We start from the raw sequence: 13,592 nt of genomic DNA, 5'->3' as shown, positions 1-13,592 counted from the left end.
AAAGTACTAGTTGGTAACTTCAGTTCAAAAATATTTGCTGAAAATATAGATCATATTGCAAGGGTACTCATCACAAATACTACCAACTTAAAGTAACAACTCTATGCCAATAGAGCTTGGAAGTGTGTTAATAGTTGTAGGATAGGCAAAGAGGAAATGGAAAGCATTATGGACCCTTAAGAAGAGACCAACAATCCATGTCCAAATAATTGCTACAGGGAATATTGTGCTAAATAATTGATACATTTCAAATTCCAGCCTCTTCAAATTTAAGGATTCATGAAGATTGGACAACCTCTGAGGCAGGAGGGACTGAGCTTCTAATAGTGGAACATCATAATATTTAGTGAGATATTCCTGAAGAGGGGTTAATTTTGGTGCTATACAGATCATATTGTAAAGGTACTCACCACAAATAGTACCAACTCTAAGTACTGATTCTATGTAAATTTATTTATTTAGAGTTTATCTTCACCACCAGAGAATAAGTTTCTTGAGAGCAGAAATAATTTCCTTCATTGTCATTGCTGACTTCAGTGCCAAGCACTGTCATATTCTAAAAAAGGATTAACTGTTGGGTCTCTGACTGTTCTTCTCTATAGAAGATCCACTAACATTTAGAGATTTTAAAAAAAAAACAGTGCCTTTGAGTCGATTCTGACTCACAGCGACCCCATAGGACAGAGTAGAACTGCCCCATAGAGTTTCCAAGGGTCGCCTGGTGGATTCGAACTGCTGACCGTCTGGTTAGCAGCCGTAGCACTTAACCACTATGCCACCAGGGTTTCCACATTTAGAGATAGAACCTCTTATTTGTAGGTCCAATCCAGTCATCTGAGAAGTAGAATTGTTGAGAGAATTGGGATATTTGGAAGAGAAACCCAGTAAAAACAAACCTACTGCTGTCGAGTCAATTCCTACTCATAGCGACCCTATAAGACAGAGTAGAACTGCCCCACAGAGTTTCCAAAGAGTGCCTGGCAGATTCGAACTGCCGACCCTTTGGTTAGCAGCTATAGTACTTAACCACTATGGCACCCAGTAGACATTTCTAAATGTTTATTAAGTACAAACCACTGTAGAAGATTAATAGTGAAGAAGTGCTCCATTACCTAATGGGTATACTAATAATTGTGTTCATGATTTCATTACAGGTCTTTTTCTACTGAGCTCCCATCTCTGAAACAGGTCTTGTAGAAGAGTAATTGGGACACAGTAACAATGTAACAGATCTTGTCCTCCTGGGACTTACTCAGGATCCTGAGGGCCAAAAAGCGTTATTTGTCATGTTTTTGCTCATCTACATTGTAATGATGGTGGGCAACTTGCTCATTGTCATGACTGCTATTGTCAGCCCCTCCCTGGATTCCCCCATGTACTTCTTCGTTGCCTGTCACTCATGGATGCTGTTTTTTCCACTGCTGTTTCCCCTAAAATGATTGTAGACTTACTCTGTGATAAAAAGACTATTTCCTTCCCAGCTTGCATGGGCCAGCACTTTATAGAACATTTATTTGGTGGTGCTGAGGTCTTTCTTCTGGTGGCAATGGCCTATGACTGCTATGTTGCCATCTGTAAGCCACTGCATTACTTGATCATCATGAATCAACAGGTTTGCATTCTGTTGCTGGTGGTGGCCTGGGTTGGAGGTTTTTTGCACTCTGTGGTTCAACTTCTCTTTGTGTACAGCCTCCCGTTCTGTGGGCCCAACGTCATTGATCACTTCATGTGTGACATGTACCCGTTGTTGGAACTTGCTTGCTCTGACACCTGTTTTATAGGGCTCACTGTTGTTGCCAATGGTGGAGCCATCTGTATGCTAATTTTTATCCTTCTACTAATCTCCTATGGGGTCCTCCTAAGCTCCCTGAAGACTCACAGTCAGGAAGGGAGATGCAAAGCCCTGTCTACCTGCAACTCTCACATCACAGTAGTTGTCCTCTTTTTTGTTCCCTCTATTTTCTTGTATGTTAGAGCTGTTTCCAACTTTCCTGTTGACAAATCTATGACTGCAGTCTTCACGCTTATCACTCCAATGTTGAATCCTCTTATATACAGCTTGAGAAATTCTGAGATGAAAAATGCTATGAAAAAAAAATCTGGAATAGAAAATTAACCACAGGTAGACTAAGAATATGCTTCCACACTGAAAATATTATTGCTAATGCTAAAGCAAGAAATAGGAAATAAATTATCACAATGACTGCTTTAGTCAGTTCTATGGATTCTCTAGGTATACTTCTCTTTATTGATACAAAAAAAAAAAAAAAAAGGCATCCAAAATGTAGAATAAATTATTCTTCTAGGTTAGAATTAACCTAATAGAGTCATTCTGGAGGCTGGATGAACGGCATAGGTATTTTTCTTCTTATAAACAAAAATAAAACTAAGCTCACATTGCAAATTTATTTTTCTGAGTATATACTGAAACAGGACTTAGAAGAATTTTTTTTTCCTTCTCTTTTAAAAAGAGTAAAACAAGTTACTTTAGAAATTTTTCTATCACTGAATTTAATGAGAAAACATTTTGGCTAACACTTAGAACAAATTTCTGAGGCCAAGAGAGTGATGTAAAATTTTACTGTTCATTATCCTCTTAGCACAACAGCTTTTTTTAGCTGTACTTTGCATTTTGTGTTTAAAATTACTTCTGTAGTTCTGGCCAATGTCCATGTATTTTTAATTCTGCATATTTAAGTAGGACATGATATTGTGTTTTGTCTGAGACACCATGAGTGAGTAATTTTGATAGATGGGATGTGGTTGATGAAGAAAACTCATTTTAGTTCTTGATTAGAGGACAGATACTGTTTCAATTTGGGTATGAAAATCGCAATCTAAGTTATAAACATATTTTGCACATTCCTCATTAGTTATTATGTGCATTTTTTTTTGCAGTTCTTAAAAGAGTAGGTAGAGCTTCTGATTTTGTCTCCATAAAATTGAAGATACGGAAAGAAATGTGTTATGTCGCATAAACAGCATGTTCCCTAAAAGTTGTATTAAACTTAAATGCTTTTTACTTAAAGACTTAGTAATGATTTGTTTTGGCAAAAACAAAATTTTGTTTTTTCAACTTTACGTAAAAAAATAAGTTTTTCTCAGTCTACAGCCCGTCCAGGGACATCCCAAAGCCAGAAAGCAGGCAGAATTTTCTCAGTGTAACATGGATCTTTATCTATGCTTAACAAGAGTTTACTTTTCTAACTAAAAGAAAGATTTTAGAATTTTTCTTATTTTTAAATTTTACTGTGTAATTTTTCATGTGTATCCAACAACATATGCAATTGTTTGTAAATCTTGTAGCCTCTTACCTAGAATATTACCAATATCATTGAAACTGCCTGATTTCACTTCTCTGATGCCATTTCTCCACCCCTTCTCAGAAGTAATTCAATTCCTAGTTTTTTAATCATAGCTAAAAATAGTTTAACTATGAATGTATATATCCTTAATGTATATTTAGATTTCTTATTCCTTACTTTTATTAAAATTACATCATGTAGCTCATAGTTTTCTTAATCTTAACTTATATCACTTAATGTTTACTATTTAATATTTGATTATATATCTGCATGTCGCTCTTGTCCAATTATTTTTTCTGCTATATATTATTTAATTGTTTGAATATACCATAGGTTATGTATCCATCCCTGGTCAGTGCTCGTACAGATTGTTTCCAGTTATTGTTATCATAAGCAGTGTCATTGTGGATATTCTAAAAGAAATTATTTTGTGTTAAAAAGGGCACTTACATGTTCACTTTTACAGATGGTTGCAATTTTTTCCTGAAGTGGTATCCTCAGTTATACTCCTGCCACCAGAGTTGAACAGTTCCATTACTCTGTATACTTACCAACACCAGATATTGTAGATGCTTGATATTTTGGTCATTCAATGGGTATAAAGCTGTGATTTCACTGTGGTTTTAATTTTCATTTCTTATTTCTATTGAAGTTGAGCATGTTTTCATGTTTATTAGATGTCACTGTGTTCCCCTCTTCTATGACATATACTTATTCTTGCCTTTTGCCAGTTTTTCAATTGGATTGTCTTTCTGTTATTAAATTGTTTATGTATCCTGTGTACTAATTCTTAAATTTCAGTTAAAAGTAGTACAAAAGTCTTTTCCCTGTTTGTGTTTTTTCTTTTTACACTTTTATAATTTCATTTGAAAATACTTCTTAACGTAGTTAAATTTCTCAGTCTTTATGTATTAGGTTAACACTTCTATGTCTTACTTAAGATGTCCTCTAATATAAAACCAAAACTTGTTGGGGTTGAGTAGATTCGGACTCATAGCAACCCTATAGGACAAAGTAAAACTGCCCCCATATGGTTTCCAAAGAGTAACTGGTAGATTTGAACTGCCAACCTTTTGGTTAGTTGCCAAACTCTTAACTATTGTACCACGAGGGCTCCATCCTCTATTACAAGGACAGGAAAACATTCTACATTGTCTTCTAAAGATTTCAGAATTTTGAATTTTTAATATCTGATTTAAACTACTGAATATTTTATTTGTATAGTTAAACATGACAGCAGCACAGTAATCTATTCTTTCTGCCTTTTCCATCAGCATAGAATCCCCAAATAAAAAATGGGACTAATTCCATTTAAATGTAATGGAAGAAGAGCTGTGTTCATTGGCAGACACATTTCTTTCTTATCAACTAGGGCTTCCAAACATAGCTAGCTCAAAATTTTGAATACACAAAGCAGAAATACTTGAATATTAGACATAATAGTGACAAGGGCCACTCTGACCTCTATGTTTTGTTCACAAGCTTTTTATTCTGGCTACAGGAGAGATGGTCTTGGTTTAAGTATATACCGCATTCTGTGGGATAGCATACCAATGCTATTTTTGTTGTCTTTTGTTTTCCAGGCAGCACTATCATAGAGTATTCAGAACCAAATCCATAATTTTGTCATGTCTGATGGGTAATGGGAACATTAGTAAGACCAGTAAACTTCACGCATATTAGTAGATTGCTTTGCTATGAAATGTATTTCTTGGTCATAGATAATCTTTGGTGATACTTCATGGCAATGAATAAAAAGTTTCTTGGAAATCTACATACAGCAGAGCTAAAAAGAGAACATTATCTGTTCCTTGAAGACAAATCACTGCCTCTTTCATGATTGACTGGGTCTAATATAACAATAATAACAACCACTGGTCTGTCAGCTTGTTGTACTGTCATGGCTCATGTGTTGCTGTGATGAAAAATATGCCATCAGTATTTCAAATACCAGCAAGGTCACCCATGGCTGACAAGTTTCAGCAGAGCTTCCAGACTAAGACAGACTAGGAGGAAGAACCTGGCAATCTACTTCCAAAAAAAAAAAAAAAAGACCAGTGAAAACCTTATGAATAGCAACAGAACATTGTCTGATGTAGTGCTGGATGATGAGATCCTCAGGTTGGAAGGCTCTTAACATATAACTGGGGAAGAGCTGTCTCTTCAAAGTACAGCCAACTTTAATGACGTAGATGGAGTCAAGTTTTCAGGACCTTCATCTGCTGATGTGGCACAACTCAAAATGAGAAGAAACAGCTGCAAGCATCCCTTAGTAATGAGAACATGGAATGTATAAAGAATGAATGGAGGAAAACTGGAAATTCTCAAAAATGAAATGGAACGTTTGAAGGTTGATATCCTAGGCATTGGTGAACTGAAATGGACTGGTATTGGCCATTTTGAATCAGACAATCATATGGTCTACTATGCTCGGAATGACAAGTTGAAGAGAAATGGCATCACATTCACTGTCAAAAAGAACATTTCAAGATCTATCTATCCTGAAGAACAATGTTGTCAGTGATAGGGTAATAGTGATACACCTAAAAGGAAGACCAGCTAATACAACTATTATTCACATTTACACACAAACCACTAATGCCAAAGATCAAGAAATTGAAGATTCAGACTTCTGCAGTCTGAAATTGATCAAACATGCAATCAAGATGCATTGATAACTTTTGGTGATTGGGATGCAGAAGTTGGAAACAAGAAAGAACAAACAGTAATTGGAAAATATGGTCTTGGTCATAGAAATGATGTTGGAGATTGCAAGATAGAATTCTGTAAGACCAATGGCTTATTCATTGGAAACACCTTTTTTTAACAACATAAACGGTGACTATACAGGTGGACTTTACCAGCTGGAATACACAGGAATCAAATTAGCTACATCTGTGGAGTGAGGCAATGAAGAAGCTCAATATCATCAGTCAGAACAACGACAGTGGCTGACTGAGGAACAGACCATCAATCAGTCATGTGTAAATTCAAATTGAAACAGAAGAAAATTGAAACAAGCCCATGAGAGCCAAAGTACAACCTTGAGTATATCCCACCTGAATTTAGAGACTATTTCTCAAGACCAGATTTGATGCACTGAACACTAACGACCAAAGACTAGATGAGTTGTGGAATGACATCAACAACATTATACATGAAGAAAGGAAAAGGTAACTAAAAAGATGGTAAAGGAAGAAAACACCAAAATGTATGTCAGAAGAGGTCCTGAAATTTCCTCTTGAAGGCAGAACAGCTAATGTATATGGGACAAATTATGAAGAAAAAGAGCTGAACAGAAGAGTTCAAAGGATGGATTGAGAAGGCAAAGTATTATGATGAAATGTGTAAAAACCTGCAAATAGAAAACCAAAAAGGAAGAACATGCTTAGCATTTCTCAAGCTGAAAAAAAAAATTAAGCCTTGATTTGCAATATTGAAGAAATCTATGGGAAAAATATTAAACAGTGCTGGCAGCATCTAAAGGAGATGGATGGACAGGAGAAAGATGTGGCAGTCTGCTTCCGTAAAGATTATAGCCTTGGAAACCCTGTAGGGCAGTTCTACTCTCTCCTATAGGGCCACTATGATTTGGAATTGACTCCATGACAATGAGTTTTTCTTTTTTATTTTTCTTTTTTTATTACTCCCTACTAAAGAAGGAGTCCTGGTGCAGCAACATTTAAGCACTAGGCTGCTAATCGATAGGTTGGTGGTTGGAACCTAGCTGCTGGCTCTGTAGGGGAAAGACCTGTCTCAATCCACTTCTGTAAAGATTACAGCCAGCTTAGGAGCAATGAGTTTGTGACAATTGTGGAGGAAAAACTCGCAAAAAGAGGAGGAGAATGGTTGCACAACTCAAAGAATATAACAAATGTAACTGAATTGTACATGTGGAAATTGTTGAATCAGTGTATATTCTGCTGTGTATATTATCAACAACAACAACAAAATAAAATAAACTACCGAAAAAAGAAGATGGAAGGAAAACAGTCATTGTACTAAAAGAATTGAAGTTCAACCACTTCAGCAGATAGCATATAATCAAGAACTGATGGTACTGAAGGAAGAAATCTAAGCTGTGCTGAAGGCTTTGGTGAAAAACAAGCCTCCAGGAATTGATGGAATACCAGTTGAGATGTATCAACAAATGGATGCAACCCTGGAAATTCTTCACAACTTCAATCTTTTCTCCATTATCATGATGTTGCTTATTGCTCCACATGTGAGGATTTTTGTTTTCTTTATGTTGAGGTGTAATCCATACGGAAACCCCAGTGCCGTAGTGGTTAAGTGTTATGGCTGCTAACCAAGAGGTCGGCAGTTCGAATCTGTCAGATGCTCCTTGGAAACTCTATTGGGCAGTCCTACCCTGTCCTATAGGGTCGCTATGAGTCAGAATCGACTTTAAGGTAGTGGATTTGTTTGTGTGGGTAATCCATACTGAAGGCTGTGACCTTCGATCTTCGTCAGTAAGTTCTTCAAGTCCTCTTCGCTTTCAGCAAGCAAGGTTGTGTAATCTGCATAATGTAGGTTGGTTCCTGGTTAAAATATAGAGCTCATAAAATGAAATAAAGAATATATAATGTTAAATTCAGCATTTTGAAGGATGTTCTGGAGCAAGCCTTCTTATTTTCAGCAGATCATGTCACAGATGTAGCCGCTCACATATAGAACTCAGCTTTAATACCAAAGTCTCATCATGGAGAGTGAAGCAAAAAACATGGGAAAATTATTGTGGGAGAAGATTCCAAGAACCCATTTTCTAAAGAACTGTTGTGTGCAAGGCTCTATGGAGAAACACTGTTGAGTAGGGCATCAAATTTTTGGCCTAGAGTTTCTGTTCTTCTCAAATTTATTATTGACCCTTTGGTTTGCAGGCTCTGACACCGAGTTCAACATCTTCAAAAGAAAACATGAAGAATGGGAACATTGTGACTGAGTTTGTCCTCCCTGTACTCACTCAATATCCTGAAGGGGGAAAAAGTTTCATTTGTCGCATTCTTACCCAGCTACATTGTGAAGGTAGTGGTCAATCTGCTCATCGTGGTGACAATCATAGCCAGCCAATCCCTGGGTTTCCCCATGTGTTGTTTTTTTTTTTCTTGCCTGTTTATCATTTATATAGACACTGTGTATTCTACTTCTATTGCTCCCAAAATGATCATAGACATGCTCTACTAGAAAAAAAGTTCATTTCCTTCCATGCTTACACGGCACAAGTCTTTATAGATCATTTATTTGCTGGTGCTGAAGTTACTCTTCTGCTGGTATGGCGTATGACTAATATGTGGCCATCTGTAAACCTCTTCATTATTTGGTGGATATTTGTTCTCATGTTGATAATAGCCTGGATTGGAGGGTTTCTACACTCTTTGGTTCAATTCTCTTTATTTATCAGCCCCCTTTCTGTGGCCCCAAAGTCACTGACAGCTTTGTGTGTAATGTGTATTCCTTATTGAAACTTGCTTGCATGAACAGTTGTTTCTGTGATAGCCAATGGAGAGGCAATTTTAACTGTGATGATCTTCATCCTACTAGTCTTCTATGGGGCCATCTTACACTCCTTGAAAACTAATTGTTTGGAAGGGAAACACCTGTGCATCTCATATGACTGTGGTCTTTTTATTCTTTATTTTCTGTATCTTCCTGTATGCAAGGCCCACATCTCCCTTCCTACTGATATATTCGTGACTGTGGTTTTAGCTTTCATAACCCTATGTTGAACCATTTAATCTATCTGTACCCTGAGAAACTCAGAAATGAAAAATGCTGTGGGGAAACTTTGGAGTAAAAAAGTAACCTTAGTTGGAAGAGGGCTGTAGCCCTCACTCAGAACATGATATTCATTATTTCACAGAACCAAGGAGTGCTTTCACTATCAGTGATCCCAGTCTTTTTTTTTTTAATCATTTTTGTTGGATTCTTTAGACTGTTTATCTTTAGACTTATATATAAATTATTCTTTATATAAGTAGAATATGTCATAGCCCTTAGAGAAAAAGAAAATTTCATAGGTTTAACCCCCTATATATTGAATCATACTGTGTTAATTTTCCTTTGCGGACAGCAATGTTTGGTTTTATTTCAAATTCTTATTTGTGAAGCATGGTGCCTTCCTGAAACATAAAAATGTGACCTAATCAAACATTTCTTTTAGTCCCAGACAGTGAGATTTTAAAATTAAAAATTAAGATTTTTAAAAAAGTTAACCTAACAAAAAAATAAGTGACTTTGTCAAATTAATTAAATTTACATGGCATATGTTCATAGATGAAGATAAATTCATAAGAAATGAAGTTTGTTAACTTTGTACTGTGATGAAGCAAGGATAACCAAGTAGTGTACGGTCGATTTTGTGAATTGTGACTCATTTTTGAACAGAAAAGTACTTCAACCCCATTTAGTATATCTAGTTAATCGACCTTCTCCAATAGTTGAAATACATGCTTAAAGTCATTCATATCACAGATAATTCAAAAACAGTTGCAGTGGTACATCCACAGGGAACTGCCGGAAATTCAAGGTGAATTCAGAAGAGGACATGAAATGAGGGATATCATCACTGATGTCAGATGGATTTTGCCTAAAACAAAGAACACCAGAAGGATGTTAACCAGTATTTTATTGAGTATAGAAAGGCAGAAAGGCATTTGTGTGGATCATAGCAAATTATGGAAAATATTGCAAAGAATGGGAATTGCAGAACACTTAATTGTGCTCTTATGGAACCTGTAAACAGATCCAGAGGCAGCTGTTTGAATAGAACAAGTGGATACAGTATGGTTTTAAAATCAGGAAAGGTGTGCATCAGGGTTGTATCCTTTCATCATACTTATTCAATCTGTATGCTGAGCAAATAATCCGAGAAACTGGACTATATGAAGAAGAATGTGGCATCTGGATAAATGGAAGATTCATTAATAATCTGAGATATGCAGATGATATAGCCTTGCTTGCTGAAACCCTGGTAGCATAGTGGTTAAGTGCTACAGCTGCTAACCAAAAGCTCAGCAGTTTGAATCTACCAGGCGCTCCTTGAAAACTCTATGGGGCAGTTCTGCTCTGTGTATAAGGTTGCTATGAGTTGGAATCCACTCGATGGCAATGGGTTTGGTTCTTGGTTTGGTTTTGCTGACAGCAAAGAGGACTTGAAGCACTTACTGATGAAAATCAAAGACTACACCCTTCAGTATTGATTGCATCTCTACATATAAAAAAAAATTCTCACAACTGGACCAATAAGAAACATCATGATAAACGGAGATAAGATTGAAGTTGTCAAGGATTTCATTTTACTTGGATCCACAATCAACCCCCTTGGAAGCAGCAGTCAAGAAATAAAATGAAGTATTCCATTGGCAACATCTGCTGCAAAAATCTCTTTAAAGTGTTTAAAGTAAAGATGTCACTTTGCGACTAATGAGTGCCTGGCTCAAGCCATGATATTTTCAATCACCTCATATACATGCAAAAGCTAGGCAACTAATAAGGAAGACTGAAGAAGAATTGATGTCTTTGAATTATGGTGTCGCTGAAAAATTATGAATGTACTATGAACTGCCAGAAGAATAAACAAGTTGTCCTGGAAGAAGAACAGGCAGAGTTCTCTGGAAGGGAGGATGGGAAGACTTTGCTTCCTGTACTTTGGACATGTTTTCCAGGAGGGACCAGTCCCTAGAGAAGAACATTGTGCTTGGTAAGATAGAAGGTCAATGAAAGAGAGGAAGACACTGGATGAAATGGATTGGTACAGTGGCTGCAACAATGAGCTCAAACATAGCAACAATTGTGGGGATGGTTAAGGACTGGGCAATGTTTACTTCTGTTGTACAAGGGTCACTATGAGGTGGAACCTACTCAATGGCACCTAACAACAACAACATATCACAGAGCAGTTTCAGGATCTGCCTCCATTAAACACTTTGAGTATACTTTTTTTTTTTTCTTTTTAACACAATGTTATGGATTGGATTGAATTGGGCCATCTCCAAAATATGTATTGAAATTCTAACCCCCATACTTGCATATATGATCCTGTTTAGAAATAGCAGTTTTATTTTGTTATGTTAATGAGGCTATACCAGTGTAGGGTGGATCTTAAACCTAATCTTGTCTGAGTTATTAAAAGACCAGAATATACACAGACACACAAACCATGTGAGGATTCTTTAAAAGCCAAAGAATGTCAGGGAGCCAAGGAATGCCCAGGGCTATTCACAAGCAAGGAATTGACACAGCCAGTACTTTAGATGGACTTTTAGCTTCCAGAAAAATGAGAAAATAAATTTCTTTTATTTAAGGCTACCTAGTTTTGGTATTTGACTCATAGCGACCCTATGAAATGCCCCATAGGGTTTCCGAGGAGCACCTGGGGGACTTGAACTGCTGACCATTTGGTTAGCAGCCATAGCACTTAGCCGCTAAGCCACCAGGGTTTCCAATTTGTGTCATAGCAAATAAAAATAATACCAAACCCACTGTCTTCGAGTCGATTCTGACTTGTAGTCACCCTATAGGACAGAGTAGAACTGCCCATAGGGTTTCCAAGGAATGCCTGGTGAATTGGAACCACCAAGCTTTTAGTTAGCAGTCATAGCTCTTAACCACTATGTCACCAGCAGCACTAGGTAATTAAGACACACAATAAATATTAAATATTTTTGGAACAGGTTATTTTGTTTTATGTAATGAATGCCTTTCTGATTCTCAGTAAAGCCACCTATACATTCTTGTCGACTTAGGTGATAAATCACAGGTGTCTCTCTGTTTATAATTGTTCTGTAGCAGTTTGGTACAATGGATAAGTGCTTGGCTGCTAACCAAAATTTGACATTGTGAATCCACCAAGTGGCTTCTCAGGAGAAGACCTGGGGATCTGCTTTCATAAAAATTGTAGCCAAGAAAATTCAATGGAGCAGTTGTACAGTCATGTGGGTCATCATGACTTGAAAATCAACTTGATGACACCCAATAACAACAACAATTCTGTATTACAAAGATCATTTGTTTAAGGCTCTGACCTTAGATGTTTCCCTCTTGGTAAGTCTACCCATAACATACATACTAAGGCATTAAAATTAGTGTGTGTGTGTGTTTTCCCCCCTTAATCATTTTCCGAATTTATAATTGGATTCTATTATGGTACTTAGAGATATTAATACCTCCATTTATTGAACAAATAGTGAATAAATCCCAATCATGTAGTCACATTTACTCTTCAGAAAAGGAAATAAAAACTTCTCTAGATCTTTTTTTTTTTATAATAACTTTTATTAAGCTTCAAGTGAACGTTTACAAATCCAATCAGTCTGTCACATATAAGTTTACATACATCTCACTCCCTACTCCCACTTACTCTCCCCGTCTTGAGTCAGCCCTTTCAGTCTCTCCTTTCTTGACAATTTTGCCGGCTTCCCTCTCTCTCTATCCTCCCATCCCCCCTCCAGGCAAGAGTTGCCAACACAATCTCAAATGTCCACCTGATATAATTAGCTCACTCTTCATCAGCATCTCTCTCCCACCCGCTGACCAGTCCCTTTCATTTCTGATGAGTTGTCTTCGGGGATGGTTCCTGTCCTGTGTCAACTGAAGGTCTGGGGAGCATGGCCGCCGGGATTCCTCCAGTCTCAGTCAGACCATTAAGTTTGGTCTTGTTATGAGAATTTGGGGTCTGCATCCCACTGATCTCCTGCTCCCTCAGGGGTCCTCTGCTGAGCTCCCTGTCAGGGCAGTCATCGATTGTGGCCGGGCACCAACTAGTTCTTCTGGTCTCAGGATGATGTAGGTCTCTGGTTCATGTGGCCCTTTCTGTCTCTTGGGCTCTTAGTTGTCATGTGGGCTTGGTGTTCTTCATTTTCCTTTGCTCCAGGTGGGTTGAGACCAATTGCTGCATCTTAGATGGCTGCTTGTTAGCATTTACGACCCCAGACACCACATTTCAAAGTGGGATGCAGAATGATTTCATAATAGAATTATTTTGCCAATTGACTTAGAAGTCCCCGCAAACCATGTTCCCCAGACTCCCGCGCTTGCTCCGCTGACCTTTGAAGCATTCATTTTATCCCGGAAACTTCTTTGCTTTTGGTCCAGTCCAATTGAGCTGACCTTCCATGTATTGAGTGTTGTCTTTCCCTTCACCTAAAGCAGTTCTTATCTACTGATTAATCAATAAAAAACCCTCTCCCACCCTCCCTCCCTCCCCACCTCGTAACCACAAAAGTATGTTTTCTTCTCAGGTTTACTATTTTTCAAGATCTTATAATAGTGGTCTTATACAATATTTGT

At 37.4% G+C, this 13,592-nt stretch overlaps 1 pseudogene; it reads left to right on the top strand.

Moving 5' to 3' along the window:
• Positions 1–1,205: 1,205 nt before the first annotated feature.
• LOC135229369 (olfactory receptor 4A5-like) lies at positions 1,206–2,225 on the top strand (annotated as a pseudogene).
• The last annotated feature ends 11,367 nt before the right edge of the window (positions 2,226–13,592 follow it).

The sequence above is a fragment of the Loxodonta africana genome, unplaced genomic scaffold (genome assembly GCF_030014295.1).
Source record: "Loxodonta africana isolate mLoxAfr1 unplaced genomic scaffold, mLoxAfr1.hap2 scaffold_29, whole genome shotgun sequence".
NCBI classification, from domain to species: Eukaryota; Metazoa; Chordata; class Mammalia; order Proboscidea; family Elephantidae; genus Loxodonta; species Loxodonta africana.
This window is presented reverse-complemented; position numbering and strand designations above follow the sequence as displayed.